This window comes from Phascolarctos cinereus, unplaced genomic scaffold (assembly GCF_003287225.1).
Source record: "Phascolarctos cinereus isolate Bilbo 61053 unplaced genomic scaffold, phaCin_HiC Scaffold_9;HRSCAF=440, whole genome shotgun sequence".
Taxonomy (NCBI): domain Eukaryota; kingdom Metazoa; phylum Chordata; class Mammalia; order Diprotodontia; family Phascolarctidae; genus Phascolarctos; species Phascolarctos cinereus.
In genome coordinates this window covers 1522207-1536206 of record NW_027556402.1, presented here as the reverse complement: position 1 = coordinate 1536206, position 14000 = coordinate 1522207, and positions in this window count along the sequence as shown.

Here is a 14000-nt window from a genome sequence, read left to right as displayed (position 1 = left end):
TTTTCAATGAATAGGATGCAGTTCTCAGTCTTCTACCAGTTCCATCCTCAAAGCCTTCTTCAGCAGAATTTATGTCCCACAGGTTTAGTCATCAAGAACCAAGGGTCTCTTTCCTATCACAAGGAGATATTGGGGGCTAATCAGTAAAAAGGTGCTAACAAGTGACTGAGCTGAAGCTCTCAGTTACCTCAGAGCTTGGGGCCCTGTATGTGCAAATCTATTAGGAATTGACTGAATTTCTGTTGGGAAAAGGGGATTTTATCATATATTAAAGCTTGGACATAAAACTAAACATTTAAAGAACATTAAAAAAAATTCTCCCAAATCTCCAGAAGCCTTTTTTAATACCTGGAATTGGACAATGGGGAAAAGAAAGGAAACAGGCTTTTATTAAAGGCTTACTATGTTCCAGGCACTGGGTAAAGTGCTAGGAAGGCAGATACACACAAAAAAGAGTCCCTGTCCTTATAAAGCTTCCATTCTAATTGGGGGTGGTGGTTGTTTAATCATTTCAGTCTTGTCCAACTCTCAGTTAACCCATTTGGGATTTTCTTGGCAAAGGCACTGGAGTGGTTTGCGATTTCCTTCTCCAACTCATTATACAGATGAGGAAACTGAGACAAACAAGGTCACAAAACTAGTAAGTGTCTGATCCTGGATTGGGACTCCTGAAGAGGGGTCTTCTTGACTCCTGGCCTCATTATTTGTGCCTGACCTGTGGTAGAGTCTTCTGAGCTCATATTGGTCTGATTAGCCACATCTGGAAACACTGTACCTTGACACCAACATAATAATGTCAATTTGGTCCTCTTTAAGAAGGAAGGACAACCACCACCACCACCACCACCACCCAGCACTCTCTCCACTCAGCCACCTAGCTGGAGGAGAGGTGGAGCATGGGTGGGAGATAACACAGAAAGGGGAACATCCATGGAGGGTTTCTTATTTTGTTGTTGTTGTTAGAACCATTGGTTCCATAGGTGATCTTTATCAATAAGAACAATAAGAGTTCATATTATACAGTGCTGTGTGGTTTGCAGTCCTTTATAGGCATTTTCTCATTTGATACTTTCAACCCTATGAAATAATTATTAGACCTATTTTATAGGCAAGGAAACAGCTTCAGAGAGTCTGAGGGATTTGAGCAGGAATTCATTACTCATAAGCCTCCAAAGAGGTGGATGTTAGGAGGGTGCTGCGATATAATGGAAATGGCAGTCATGCTCGAGTGGCAGACAAGAGAGGTGGACCCTGGCTTTCCGGTGCGGCAACGTGGAAGGATGCATGGTCAATGGTACCTTTGGACCCAGGTGCAAAGCTCTCTGCATCAGCTCAATGCTTCCAGAACCCAGGGCCAGTCACTTTCCCTTTCTGACCTTCAGTTTCTTCATATGGAAAAGGAGGAGTTCAGTCTGGTTTGGTTTTTCCCTCAAGTCTCTGAGGCCCTTTTCAGCTTGAGGTCTTATAAACGTTCCTGAATGGAAAAAAATGATCTGCCTGCTGTACCTATAAAGTTTTCTATTTTGTAGCTGATTTGATTTAATTTTAATTTTAAACACCCAGGGGTTCTTTCAGCCTTTCTGGCTTTTAGATGAGCACATTTTATTTGACTCCAAAAGATTAATACTACAGGGTTGAAAATATTTCAAGAAAAAAATTAGCATAATAGGAAAAGCAGCACAATCCTTCCATGGCCCAGGAGTGATCTAATTGGCTTTTACCTCTGGGCAAGGCCACTCCCATTCTGGCCAAACAGCTGTCAGCTCCCTTTCTCTTAAAGATCTCTGAGTAAAGGGAGTGTATGTACTCAATGTCAAGGCATCCTTAGAGGTGACCTACTTTCCTCATTTTGCAGCTTACAAAGTCCTTCCTATTTTAAAGTTATATTACTTTATTTTTACATGACCTTCATGTCTGACTCTATCCCTTTCCCTCCCCTCTCCAGTAAATACCAGTTTTATCTTTAACATCCAGGTTTTTAAAATAAGCTTAAAATGGCACTAAGACTTTTGGAACATCTTGTATGTACATTGCTGTCGTCAGTGTGTCAGCTCTGCATGTTAATAAGGCCTTCCTATGGTTTATATGTTTTCTTCCACATTAGAGTAGAAGCTTCTTGAAGGCAGATACTTTTCTCTTTTTGTCTCCTCAGTGCTTATGACTGCCCCTGGTACAGAGGGTTAAAAGCTTGATTGATCTCTGGTAAAATACAGGAAGAGTCAGAGTTGGAGAGGCTAGGGAAATGCAGGCACGCTATTGCACTCAGTGGTGAATTAGCCCAACCATTGGGAAAAGCAATTTAAAATCTGGTGGGAAAAAGTGACTCAATGATCACACCGTTGGACCCAGAGAGCCCACTGCTAGGCACACACATGAAGGGGAATGAGAGATAGAAAGACATTTATACACACATTAAATATTCACAGCACTCCTTTCAGATTAGCAAAGAACTAGAACAAAGTAGATGCCCATCAGTTGGGAAATGGCTAAACATACAAATAATAGGAAGGCCTAGATAAGATGCAGAACAGCAAGAGAGTTTAGAGGGGAAGGCCCCAAGAGCTAGGGAGCCTGGGACATGCCTCATGCTAAAGTACTTGAACGGAGTCATGTAAGAAGCCAGGGATTTCACCGAGAAGTGGACCAGAGAAGGGAAGGCATTCCAGGCAGGAGGGATGGCCAAGAGTTAAGGCATGGAAATGGCAAGTGGAGAGTCATGGGTGAGGAATAGCAAGTAGGCCAGAATGGCTCAGATGTACAGTGTGTTTAGTAAATACTTCCTTAATTGAATTATCCCAGAAAATGTTCTTTGCTATTTTTCCTATCTTTTTTAACACAGTCAACTGGAACACTAGAGGTATAAGTACATTGCACAACAAGTTTGGTAAATGAAATTGAACCTAAGGCTCTCTTTTATAATTATCCTTTGGATGACAAGCCAGAGCATTGGGCCCCATCTGCATTAATCCTGCCAGCAAAGCAAGGTGTTCTTCCCTCTCCCTGAGGAAGAGTTATTGTCTGCTAGAGAACACTTAGCAAAAATAGATTCCTTGGAAGGATAGATGCTCATCTTTCACCGACTCTCATGCACCCAGACTCAGTGGCTGTATTGCAGAGCAGAGCATGGTGGAGCAGGGTGGGAGCCCTGTTGCTGGAGCAGGGGGCTGCTGGGGAGCTCAGTGTGTAATTTCATATCTCCCTGCCCCACAGAAGGGGCCTGGGTAGGGACATGGTAACACTGAATAACGACCTCAGTTTCCCTTTTAGGCAGTCAGCCTACAAGAGATATTGTCTTCTTTTGTCATTACAAAAGCTCCACTTGGAGTCTTGGAAAATTCTTGGCAGCATTTCACTTGTTGGGAGCTGTGTGTGTTTATGTAAAATGATGTTCTGGAGTAGTAGGGCTCTCTGGAAGGCTCTCAGCACATTGCAAGCGTCTTCCTCATTCTGAAGAGCAACTCATTCATTTATTATGAAAGACTCATCCATTTGTTTTCATGCTCACATGGGAAGGAAGATATGGTTCTGTGCTCAGTGTCTCATGACAAGTCAGTGATGGAGGCAGGGGTACAATAAAATAAAAAGGCAGCTCCTTCCTGAGTGGGCTTTTCTCTCTTCCCCCTTATCTGTCCTAGAAGAAGAACCTAATCTTTGTGGCTTTGTGGTTCATTGGCCCACTCTGGAGGAGTCCAGGCCCTCTGAAAAAAGCACTAAGGATGCCCTTTGGACTCAGAAGTCCTCTTCCCCATGCTGCCCTGCAGCCATTTTCATGCTGTGTTCTGGCCATCTCTTCCTAGCTATATATGGATCACAAATTGAACACAAACCCTTCCATCTTGTGTTAAGCATTTTTTGTTGTTGATTAGTTATGGCCAACTCCCCTTGACCTCATTTGGGGTTTTCTTGGCAAAGATACTGTTTGTTATTTCCTTCTCAAACTCATTTTACTGATGAGTCAAACAGGGTTAAGTGACTTGCCTAGTGTTACACAGCTAGTGTTTTAGGCCTGATTTGAACTCAGGTCCTATTGACTCAAGAGCCAGTGCTCTATCCACTGTGCTACCTACCTGACCTAGCTCACCAGTTAAGACATCCTTGCCATGCTCCTCACCTCATAACCTTTCCATAAGATGTCTTTTTTGGGAGACTTCAAAGGTTCCTGGATTTCAGCAATTAGCTTCATCCTTCAGGGCAAGGTATCTTATCTAATTGGCCACCTCTTGTAATGTCCCCTCCAACCTCCTTTCACCTGAAGGTTTCCCAGTCCTTTAGGGTTTAAGCGTATATGAGTAAGGAGTCTCTGCCCATGTGGGTGGGGCTCCTTTGTTGGGGAACTAATAAACCCCAAGACAAGTTTGATGCTCTGGGATCTCCTTATTCCTGACTCACACACACTAGGTAAGTCATTGACTTTCTCCAGCCTCAGTTTCCTCATCTACAAAATGGAGATAATACTGTCTATACTGCCAATTTCAAAGAATTGTTCTGAAAAAAAAGTTTTCTAGTCCTGTGAGTCATTATTATCTTATTTATGTTTTCTCCCTTGATGCCTCATCATAATATGGACATAATAATGACAGCAGCAACAATAGCTGGCTTTTATACGGCATTTTAAGGTTTGTAAAGTATTATGTTATTCTATTTGATTCTCACAATAACCTTGGGAGGTGCTTTCATTATCCTCATTTTACAGAAGAAAAAACTGAGGGAAACTGAGTTAAATGACTTACTCAGGGTCGCACACACAGTAAATGTCCTAAGCAGGATTTCAGAGAAAGTTCTGTCTGACCCAGAAGGACTTCTGCAGCCTGTGGCTCAGGACAGGGCCTCTTGTGTTGGCCCAGGAAACATGCTGTTGGCTACTCACTGCTGCTGCCCCACTGCCAGCCACTGCTTCTGTCCACTGTGGAGACCTACCAGGTCCTGCAGGCACAGGATTTCCCAGAGTACTTGTTCACTGGGAGAGGTTGTCCACTAAATGGACCTAAGTCCTTGCTTGCCCCCTTGACTTTTTCTGTTTTTCTGATCCTCCAGCTCCACCTTTGCTCTGTCAGAGGTCTTGTGATTCAGCTTGACTTTATTTTATTTTTTTAAGGCTAAACCCAAAATATGAGCCCAGATGTATGAACTGGCCACAAATTAACCAACTTTCCTCAGCCTGCTTTCATTGGGGTAACAGAGAACAGGACAAAGAATTCATACCTTTATCAAAGAGACCTTGTCATAGCCAAAAAAAATCCCTCATTGATATAGAATACATTGACGTTAGTCAGAGGAGACATGTCAGTGTCAGGATAATGCCTGGGCATGCTCATTACACATGTATTCCTATTTCCCTACACAATACATGCATTTATAGAGGTACACACACACACACACACACACACACACACACACACACACATTCACCTTACTGATACACTGTAGGAGTATATCAAGTATATCACTCAATCAGATGGGAAGAACCAGCCTCAGACAGAGTCCCAGGGTCTGGCTCCTACCTCCGTGAAATTCCCCAGAGGGAGACAGTAAACTGTGCAATGTACATCCTTCATCTATTAAGCCAGAGAGAAGAATCAAGTTCCGTTTAGATGAAAGAGGAAAATAAAAAGGCTGAAGTTTATGTTCAAATTAGTGATTGGACTAGGTGGTTAATTCTGAACATTTCTCAGATGTGGCGATATCTCTAAATCACTCCCAGTGGGATTCTAGGAATGGAATTCAGTGCTCCTTCCCTGGGAGGGTAAGCGCCTTATCGGTGATTAAGTTATGCATATCTTGGGCAACTAGGTGGTGCAGTGGATAGTGTACCGGTTCTAGACTCAGGCAGACTCATTTTCATGAGTTCAAAGCTAGCCTCAGATACTTACTGGTTGCCCTGGGCAAGTCACTTAACCCTCTTTGCCTCAGTTTCCTCATCTGTAAAATGAGCTGAAGAAGGAAATAGCAAACCATTCCAGTATTTCTGCCAAAAAAAAATGGGGTTAAAAAAAGTTGGACACAACTGAAAAAAATATGCATGTCTTATTTGATTTCCTGTTGATATGTGGTCATTTTTCTACATTCCATGGGTGTGGAGGATGTGGGTGACTTTGTTTTCTTGGCGTAGAGGTAGCAGCATCTGGAAAGCTTCTCCATGCAGGTTCACACACAGATAGGCAGGGTGTGCAGGGAAGGCCTTGGCAGTAGGTGAAAACGCTCAGAACAGTGTGGGTCAGGGCTCTCTTCTGGGCCTGCCTGGGAGGATGGGGTCAAAGAAGAAGCTAACTTATTTATCAAGTTATCAATTAAACAGTGAAGATGCATTAAAGTCCTTTGGAAGGAACTGCTTTGCCAGGACACATTTTCCCTTTATTGGACTAAACAAGTCACCTTTATGATGGAATGCTCCAAGCCGAAATGTCTCCTGTTTGCCATAATCATGTTTTATATGGTAATTGGAAGTGCTAAATGTCAGGTCTCCCTCCAGAGCATGGGCTGTAAATGAGAGAAGAGAAGACTGAGAATTGGGACACATTATGCTATTTGTCTCCATATCTATTGAGGTTAAAGATTAGGGGATTAATCTGCTCAATCAGCTTCCACTCTTGAATTGAAATTGAAAATATAATTGCAATGAGCCTTTGCTTGATCTTAATTTGATGTTTTATAGAAACGAGCACATGCCATTTATCCATGGGCACTGAGTTTAGAATTCTTGGTAGTATTTGAGGGATGGTGAATTCCTCTGACATGCCAGACTGTAACATTCTTCTTCTATAACAATCCTAGCGGAGCAGCTTCCTGAATCTTGAGACGTTCAAAAATAAAAATGTCACTCCTGTGAGATGAGAAACCTGGCTACTGTGTCTGCAGCATGACTCAGGCACCCTCCAAATCAGGGTTCTGTTTGAAAATTCAGCCTTTCATTAGAATGACTTTGTCAGAGTAGGGTCTTGGCCCAGTGATCTCTGAGTGCCCTCCAGCTTCTAAGTAAAATTCCTGTGCAAGGACATTTGTCAGCTGGTGGGTTTTCAGGAACCCGGGGGAACTGAGGCCTCATGTCTTAAGAATTGGACTTGGAGTCAGAAGATCTGAGGTGGGATCTTTCTTTGCTACTGACTAGTGATAGTAAGCAAGTTTTTTAAACTTTAAAACAAGCATTTTTGATTCTTAGCTTTCTTATCTGTAAACTGAGGATCATCAGTGCTCTTTGAAAATGAAGGACAACAGGGTCATAATTCTCAAAGAACAGTTGGGGAAAAAGCAAGCTGGCCACCTGAAATCACCATACAGATGAGAATTATCATCATTTGCTCATCTTTTTCAATATGATGCAGACAGCAATGGTCCTGGGACCAGATGTTATTTTCCTACAATTCTTTTATTTTTTCATGTCCTGTGGGCTACTATACAGTTATGGGCAAAATAACTGCTTTTGATAGTTGAATACAAGTGTTATGGTGGGAGTTCATCCTCTGTAGGTTCACTGAATGCATCCTCAGTAGAGCTGAGGGAGCAGGTGGGACAACAGGGAAGCTAGGTACCCCTAATCTGTTCCCACACAATTTGTGGATGAAAAATCTTTTCATTCAGTATTGCTTAGAAATTGAACATTTTGTGCAGACTAAAACCAGTGTTCTTAGGTTTTTATACAGATAAATGTTAGTTATGGGTGAGTGTGGGCAGCAGAATATGGTCTGGTTACAATAAGGGTCATTAGTTGACTTCTGGAGGTGACGTTGGGATCTACATTTTCAGTATGGAGATTTGTCATCTTCAGTTCCATGATCATGTATGCATTGGCCTTTGGTAGGACTTCTTTCAACTATGTAGATGACCTGAAATTTTCCTTATCTTCTTTCTTTTGGGGAGAGGTGTTTGTTATCACCTCTGAATTCTTTAATTCTAAAGCTTCTGTGGTCCAGCTTTGAACTGACGTTGAATCACTGCCTTGAATCCTTGTATCATGTTGATCTTTTGACATTTGCTTTCATTTGTTGATTAAAGGGACCTTTACATGTTTTTGGTTTTCTGGATTCCACCTGCGTGTTTCAATTTGGTTGCCTTTAATAGGGCAATGTGGCACTCACATTTTCTACTGTATGTATCAACTAGACATGCATGTCATCTTCCAATTGCTTTCCACACATCTTCAATAGCTTGCTCGTGTTGACTTTGTGATGGTGGCACTGGATACCTATTCTTGGGAATGTTTTGAGATAGCTGCCCTTTTTACTCTTCCGGGTCTTAGCTTAGAAATGACCACAGGACACATTGTTGAGTGTAGGTCTTGCACTGTTTTGAAACCTTCTGTTAAACACTGTGGGAAGATAAGTTCATTCCTGAGGGTTAGAGCCAATGCCAGCTCTTAAGATTACTCTGCTTTGTTACTCTGCTTTTGGTTCTGTTGGATTCATGCTGCCAAACTCAAAAAGGTCCTTTCCAAATTCGAGATTGGGGATGCCCATTTCCTTTCCAAAATCAATGAAGATGTCAGTGTTTTTGAGTCACCTACTTGGTTATTTCACAGAATTTCTGGAGTATGCATTAAGTGATTTTTCAGTGACCTCAGGGGCTTCAACTTTTCCTTCTTCAAATTTTAGCATTTTTTTTAATTTTATCTAACCTAGATTCCTTAGAAAGATCCTGCACTGATCAGCAATGTGTTATCGTGAGACCTGTAGCTAATTATACTATTGACACAAGGCAGTAGGAAGGCATTGCCTAGAACATTTCCAAAGTGTTATGATACAGGGCTGGTCTCCACCCCAATGTAGTTTCAGGGCAGGGATGCATTTAACATTTCCATTTCCTCTCCAGGACTTCTTGGAGTTAACTGGTAGATCGGGAAGGAAGGTGGGTAAGAGCTCTGGCTCTGGGGTCAGAAGGCCTGGCTTCAAATCCATGCTGGCTACTTGCATAACCTTGGGCAAGTCACTCAACTTCCTTGGTCCTCAGTTTCCCCTTATGTAAAGTGAGTACATTTGACTAGATGGCTCCTGAGTTTCCTTCTAATCATAGATTCTATAATTCATTCATATCGAGCTTTGAAATAGAGCTTGGCAAAATAATAACGTGCTTTTCAGTTGAATTTTAAAGGGACTTATTGTCTATTTGGTGAATAATGGAGCACACTGAGACAGAACTTTTCTGGGGAAGCTGTGAGGATTCATTGTATATGCTGGCACCTGCCAGGCTGAGAATTGGGAAGAGGCAGGGATGTGCTGGAACTGGCTTGAAATGAGCGGGGAGAGATGATGGTTAAATTTTCATTGTGAGCATTTATGCTACAAAAATCAGCAAGCGCTACAAATCAGGTTTTGATTTATCATTTCATTGAATATTAGGAGAAACAGCATGTACCATATAAATAGCTACAACAGTTACTCAATTTAAGACCCTAATCAGTCCTAGGCCAGTCATGATCTATCTTCAAGGTGTGTCCAGGTGGATATGCAGAGATGAAGTATCTCAGTCAGCTGAAAAAGTTGATGATAGAAATTACATTTTGAAGTGTGTTTTACATACTTCTTTTTTCATCTATTTACTCATTAATTCATTGGTTGATTAATTAGTTTATGCATTTATTTTGAAAGCCAATTGTTAAACTTTACCAGCACACACCTGGAAGAGGGTCATGGTTGAATGACTAGCTGTCCTCTCTGGGCAACAATAACGATCCCTAATTCTTTCATGGAAGTCTCTGAGTTTCTTGATTAAGCCTGGGTTTTAAAGGAAGGCCAGCCTCTTTCTTCTTCCCTTAGTCTACACAATACATACAGACAGCATGTGAGTAGAAGGCAGTGACCCCCATGTTATCTGCTTCCCTTTCTTCCTCTTTTCTAATATCAGATGGCACACATGTAGCAGCTGCTCTACTGGCAGATCCCTATTGCAAAGCCCATCATTTGCACATAGACTTGTCTTTGTGGAGTGCCCTTAGTTTATTGTCAACATTTATTATCTCCCTATTGCTCTTAAATGAGATCCTTTTTACTAGGAGAACAACCTTCATTTCCTCAAGTGCAGTAAGGAGAGTTATAATACCTTGGAATACAATAATAAAGTTTCTATGGTTTTCTTTTAATTTTCTGGGAGATACCACAAAAGCCCTTAGCCATAGGTGATCTGGGCAGTGCATAAAACATGGAAGTGGAAGAGAAAGAAAATACAAAGATTTTTCTGAGTCTGTAAAATTTAAAGGGCTTTTAAATGCTAAACATAGTTTTCTTCTCTAAACCCAGATGACCTCAAAAGCATTTTTAAAATTGCCCCGTTAGAATGAAGTGTCTCCCACCCATATGCTAGGACCAAAGAGGATTCCATGACAGATGGAATCATGTGGAGAACTGTGCTCCATTCTCTGTTGAGTATTGACATTAATTGAGGCAGCAAATAGGGAAGCATATGCTTACTTTAGAAGTAGCCACTGTCATGGCAACTGTCCTTCAAATGTCCAAATCGGGGAGGAATTCCCTATTGATGGTATAATATGTCATATGTTCCATTTGCAAATAACATTTTGTTCATTAAAATATGCCCTGAAATGCTACAGGTCCACCTTGATGAGTTTTTGGTCTAATACCAAGTATCTAGTCAGTCAGAAAGAAGTCTTGGCAACCCACATAGGAAGAACCAAGCAGATCAAAAATCCCTGTCACTCAGGCTTTGTCATGGACTTGTCCGGGCAGCTGACTGAGACACTTCATCTCTGCATATGCACCTGGACATGCCTTGAAGATGGATCACAACTGGCCCAGGATCGATTAGGGTCTTAAACTGAGTCACTGTTGTAGCTATTTGTATGGTACATGTGGTTTCTCCTAATATGATGCAAGCTCTTTGAGGAAAAGTACTGTTTCTTTTTTTCTTGTCTTCATACCCATGGTGCCTAGTTTCTTAATAATGCCAATTAATTGGTGCATTGATTGACTTCAGAGGGCACAGTAAAACCCAAGAACATTGGAGAACATGAAAAGATTAGTGCATCTCAAGTGGATTGGGGTGGGGAGGAGCAGAGGTTGGGAATTTGTCCATCACAGTATAGGAAATGACCCCCGGAGAGAGTCCTGTGGTAACTGAAAAAGCTCTAGCAGTGGAAGCAATCATAGAGACCCATGAGTTCGACCCTAAATTCAGCACATAAGAGATCAAGGTACATCTTTGGAGTAATCTTTCCAAGGTTACAGAGGTGGCACAAAGCAGAGCATTATGGGGGTGGGCAATCCCAAACCTCATGTCACTTTCTCATTATGGTTGGGATTTATTTTTCTCACTCAAATCTCATGACTACTCAATGAATCCATATATTTCAGTGTTCAGATTCCTTTAAAAGGTGGTATGTACATTGCACAGTTATCTGGAGACTCAAAACCCACTCAATTTTTTGTCTCTTGCTGCATTACATTAATTTCTGGGGGGAAAACATGTTTGGAGACAATGGCAAATGATAAAGTTCAAGATCTAGGTATGATTTGTTTTTTTAATGAACAACAGATGTCACATACTATAAGAGTTGCTGCAATGCAATGGAAGGGCTCATATCATGTGATCCTGATTCAGGATGGCTCCTGCCACAGCATGGGGGAGAAGGGTGTCTGCTGAAGCAAACAGCTGATTTTGTCTGCCATGTTCTCAGCTTGGGAAAGTGGATGAAAACCAGCCTGCTGAGTGCTTAAATGAATTATAAATCAAACTTAGTTTCCTCCATTTTTCTTTTATCTTTGTGGTAAAGCAGAAAGCTTCCTCCCTCCCTCCCTCCCTCCCTCCCTCCCTTCTTCCATTTCTTCCTCCCTCCCACCCTCCTTCCTCTCTCCTTTACTCCCTCTTTTCTTCTCTCCTTCTCTCCTTCTCTCCCTCTCTCCCTCTCTCCTCTGCCTCCCTCCCTCTCTCCTTTCCCTCTTTCCCTTTTTCCTTCCTTCCCTCCCTCCTTCCTTCCCTCCCTCCCTCCCTCCCTCCTTCCTTCCTTCCTTCCTTCCTTCCTTCCTTCCTTCCTTCCTTCCTTCCTTCCTTCCTTCCTTCCTTCCTTCCTTCCTTCCTTCCTTCCTTCCTTCCTTCCTATCATCATAAATGATGCAGAAACTGATCTCAATGTGATGGGACTGTCTCAGCTACAGTTCTTCAAGTATATGTATGCTGTGGTAAGTATTGACCTTGTCAAGTAAAGACAGCTGAATTATGATTCTGTAACTGTGAAAAATGCTACTTCTCCAATATCTGATTAATTTCCTGCAAACTGCCCTGCACGGCAGTACCAGACCTTGGAAATGTCATCTTTATCCATCACGAGGTGATCTTTTGCTGTTGCTTATGTAATCATTCTGATTTCATTTTTGGCTTTTCTAAAGAGAATGTTATTTCCCTATTAAATCTTCCTCAGCATTTTATTATGTATCACTGAAGAATCTAGAATCCCTATTGGCAGAAAAGTTGGTGGGTTTTAAAGCCGAGCTTACTTTGGTCTAAATTAGTCAGACTTTCTTTGGATAAAGGAGATAGACAGCTGCATCTGGGTGTTCTAAATCTCACATTGTCTCACAGATTCATCATTACAGTAATTTGACTGAAATGACTGTATCAATCAAGTGATTAATAAACTATGTGCCAGACCCTGGGCTTGGTACTGTTCACACAAAGACAACAGTCCTTGACCTCATGTGTATTATATTCTCTCAGAGGATGTAAAATATACACAAATAACTATATTCAAAATAGAGACAAAATAAACACAAGATATATTTGGGGAGGGCAAGGGCATTAGCAGCTTGAGGATCAGTCACTAATTCAGTTGACTAGCATCCATTAAGTAGTTACTGTGTGCCAGGCTCTGGACTAAAAACTGAATCAGGAAGGTTTTTGTATAGAAGGAGGTGCTTGAGGGGAGCCTTGAGGGAAATAAAGGGTCTAAGAGGTGGAGGCAAGGTAGGAGTGTATTCTGGGAATGAGGCACGGCCCACCCAGGAGGGGGGAAGGGGAGGGGGTCAGGCAAAACACAGCTGGAAAGGGAGGTGGGAGCCAAGCTTGGAAAGCTAAACAGAACTTACATTTGATCCTAGAGGCAATAGAGGGGCATCACAGTTTGAACAAGAGTGACACGGCGAGAATCACGCAGGATAGATGCACTTGGTCTGGCTTGTGGCCATTTGCCTCATCATGATATTTTCTTTTAATGTGCACCTACACATACACATGCGTGTACACAGCGCACGTATGTGTATGCATGTGAGTACATGTACATATGTGTGTGTACATGTATTGAGGTGAGCTCATACATGTGTGTGCATATATGTGCATGTGCATGTGTGTACCTATACACACACCCCCTCCCATAATTGTGTCAGGTGCCTAAGAAATTCAGTTCAATTCATTTCATACAAATTCAATTCAACAGTTGAGAACCTATTTTGTATCAGGCATTATGCAGGTACTAGAAATACAAAGAAAGAAAGGAAAGAAGGAAGGAAGGAAGGAAGGAAGGAAGGAAAGAAAGAAAGAAAGAAAGACAGACAGACAGACAGACAGAAAGAAAGAAAGAAAGAAAGAAAGAAAAAAGAAAGAAAGAAAGAAAGTCCCTTCCCTGAAGCAGCTTATGACTCCTCCCTAATGCACATACCTCCCCAAGTCTACTTCCATTGGTGGGACAAGTGTCCAAACTGATTGTTACCCTCAGAATTCTAGTGGTAATCTGGAGGAGTTAGAGTCAGTCAACAAGCATTTATTAAGCACCTACTATATGCAAGGCATTGTGCTAAGCTGTGGAGTTACAAAGAAAGGCAAAAGACAGCACCTTTGAGGAGCTCACAATCAAATGAGAGAGACAACATGGAAATAATTGTGTATACAGAAGCTATGTACAGGATAAATAGGAAATAATTCACAGAAGGAAGGCACTAGAATTAAGGGGGTTGGGAAAGGCCTCCTGTAGAAGAGGGGATTCCTAACTTAAAGTAAGCCAGGGAGGGCAGCAGTCAGAGTGGAGGAGAGAGAGAGTTCAAAGCATGGGGGACAGCCAGAGAGAA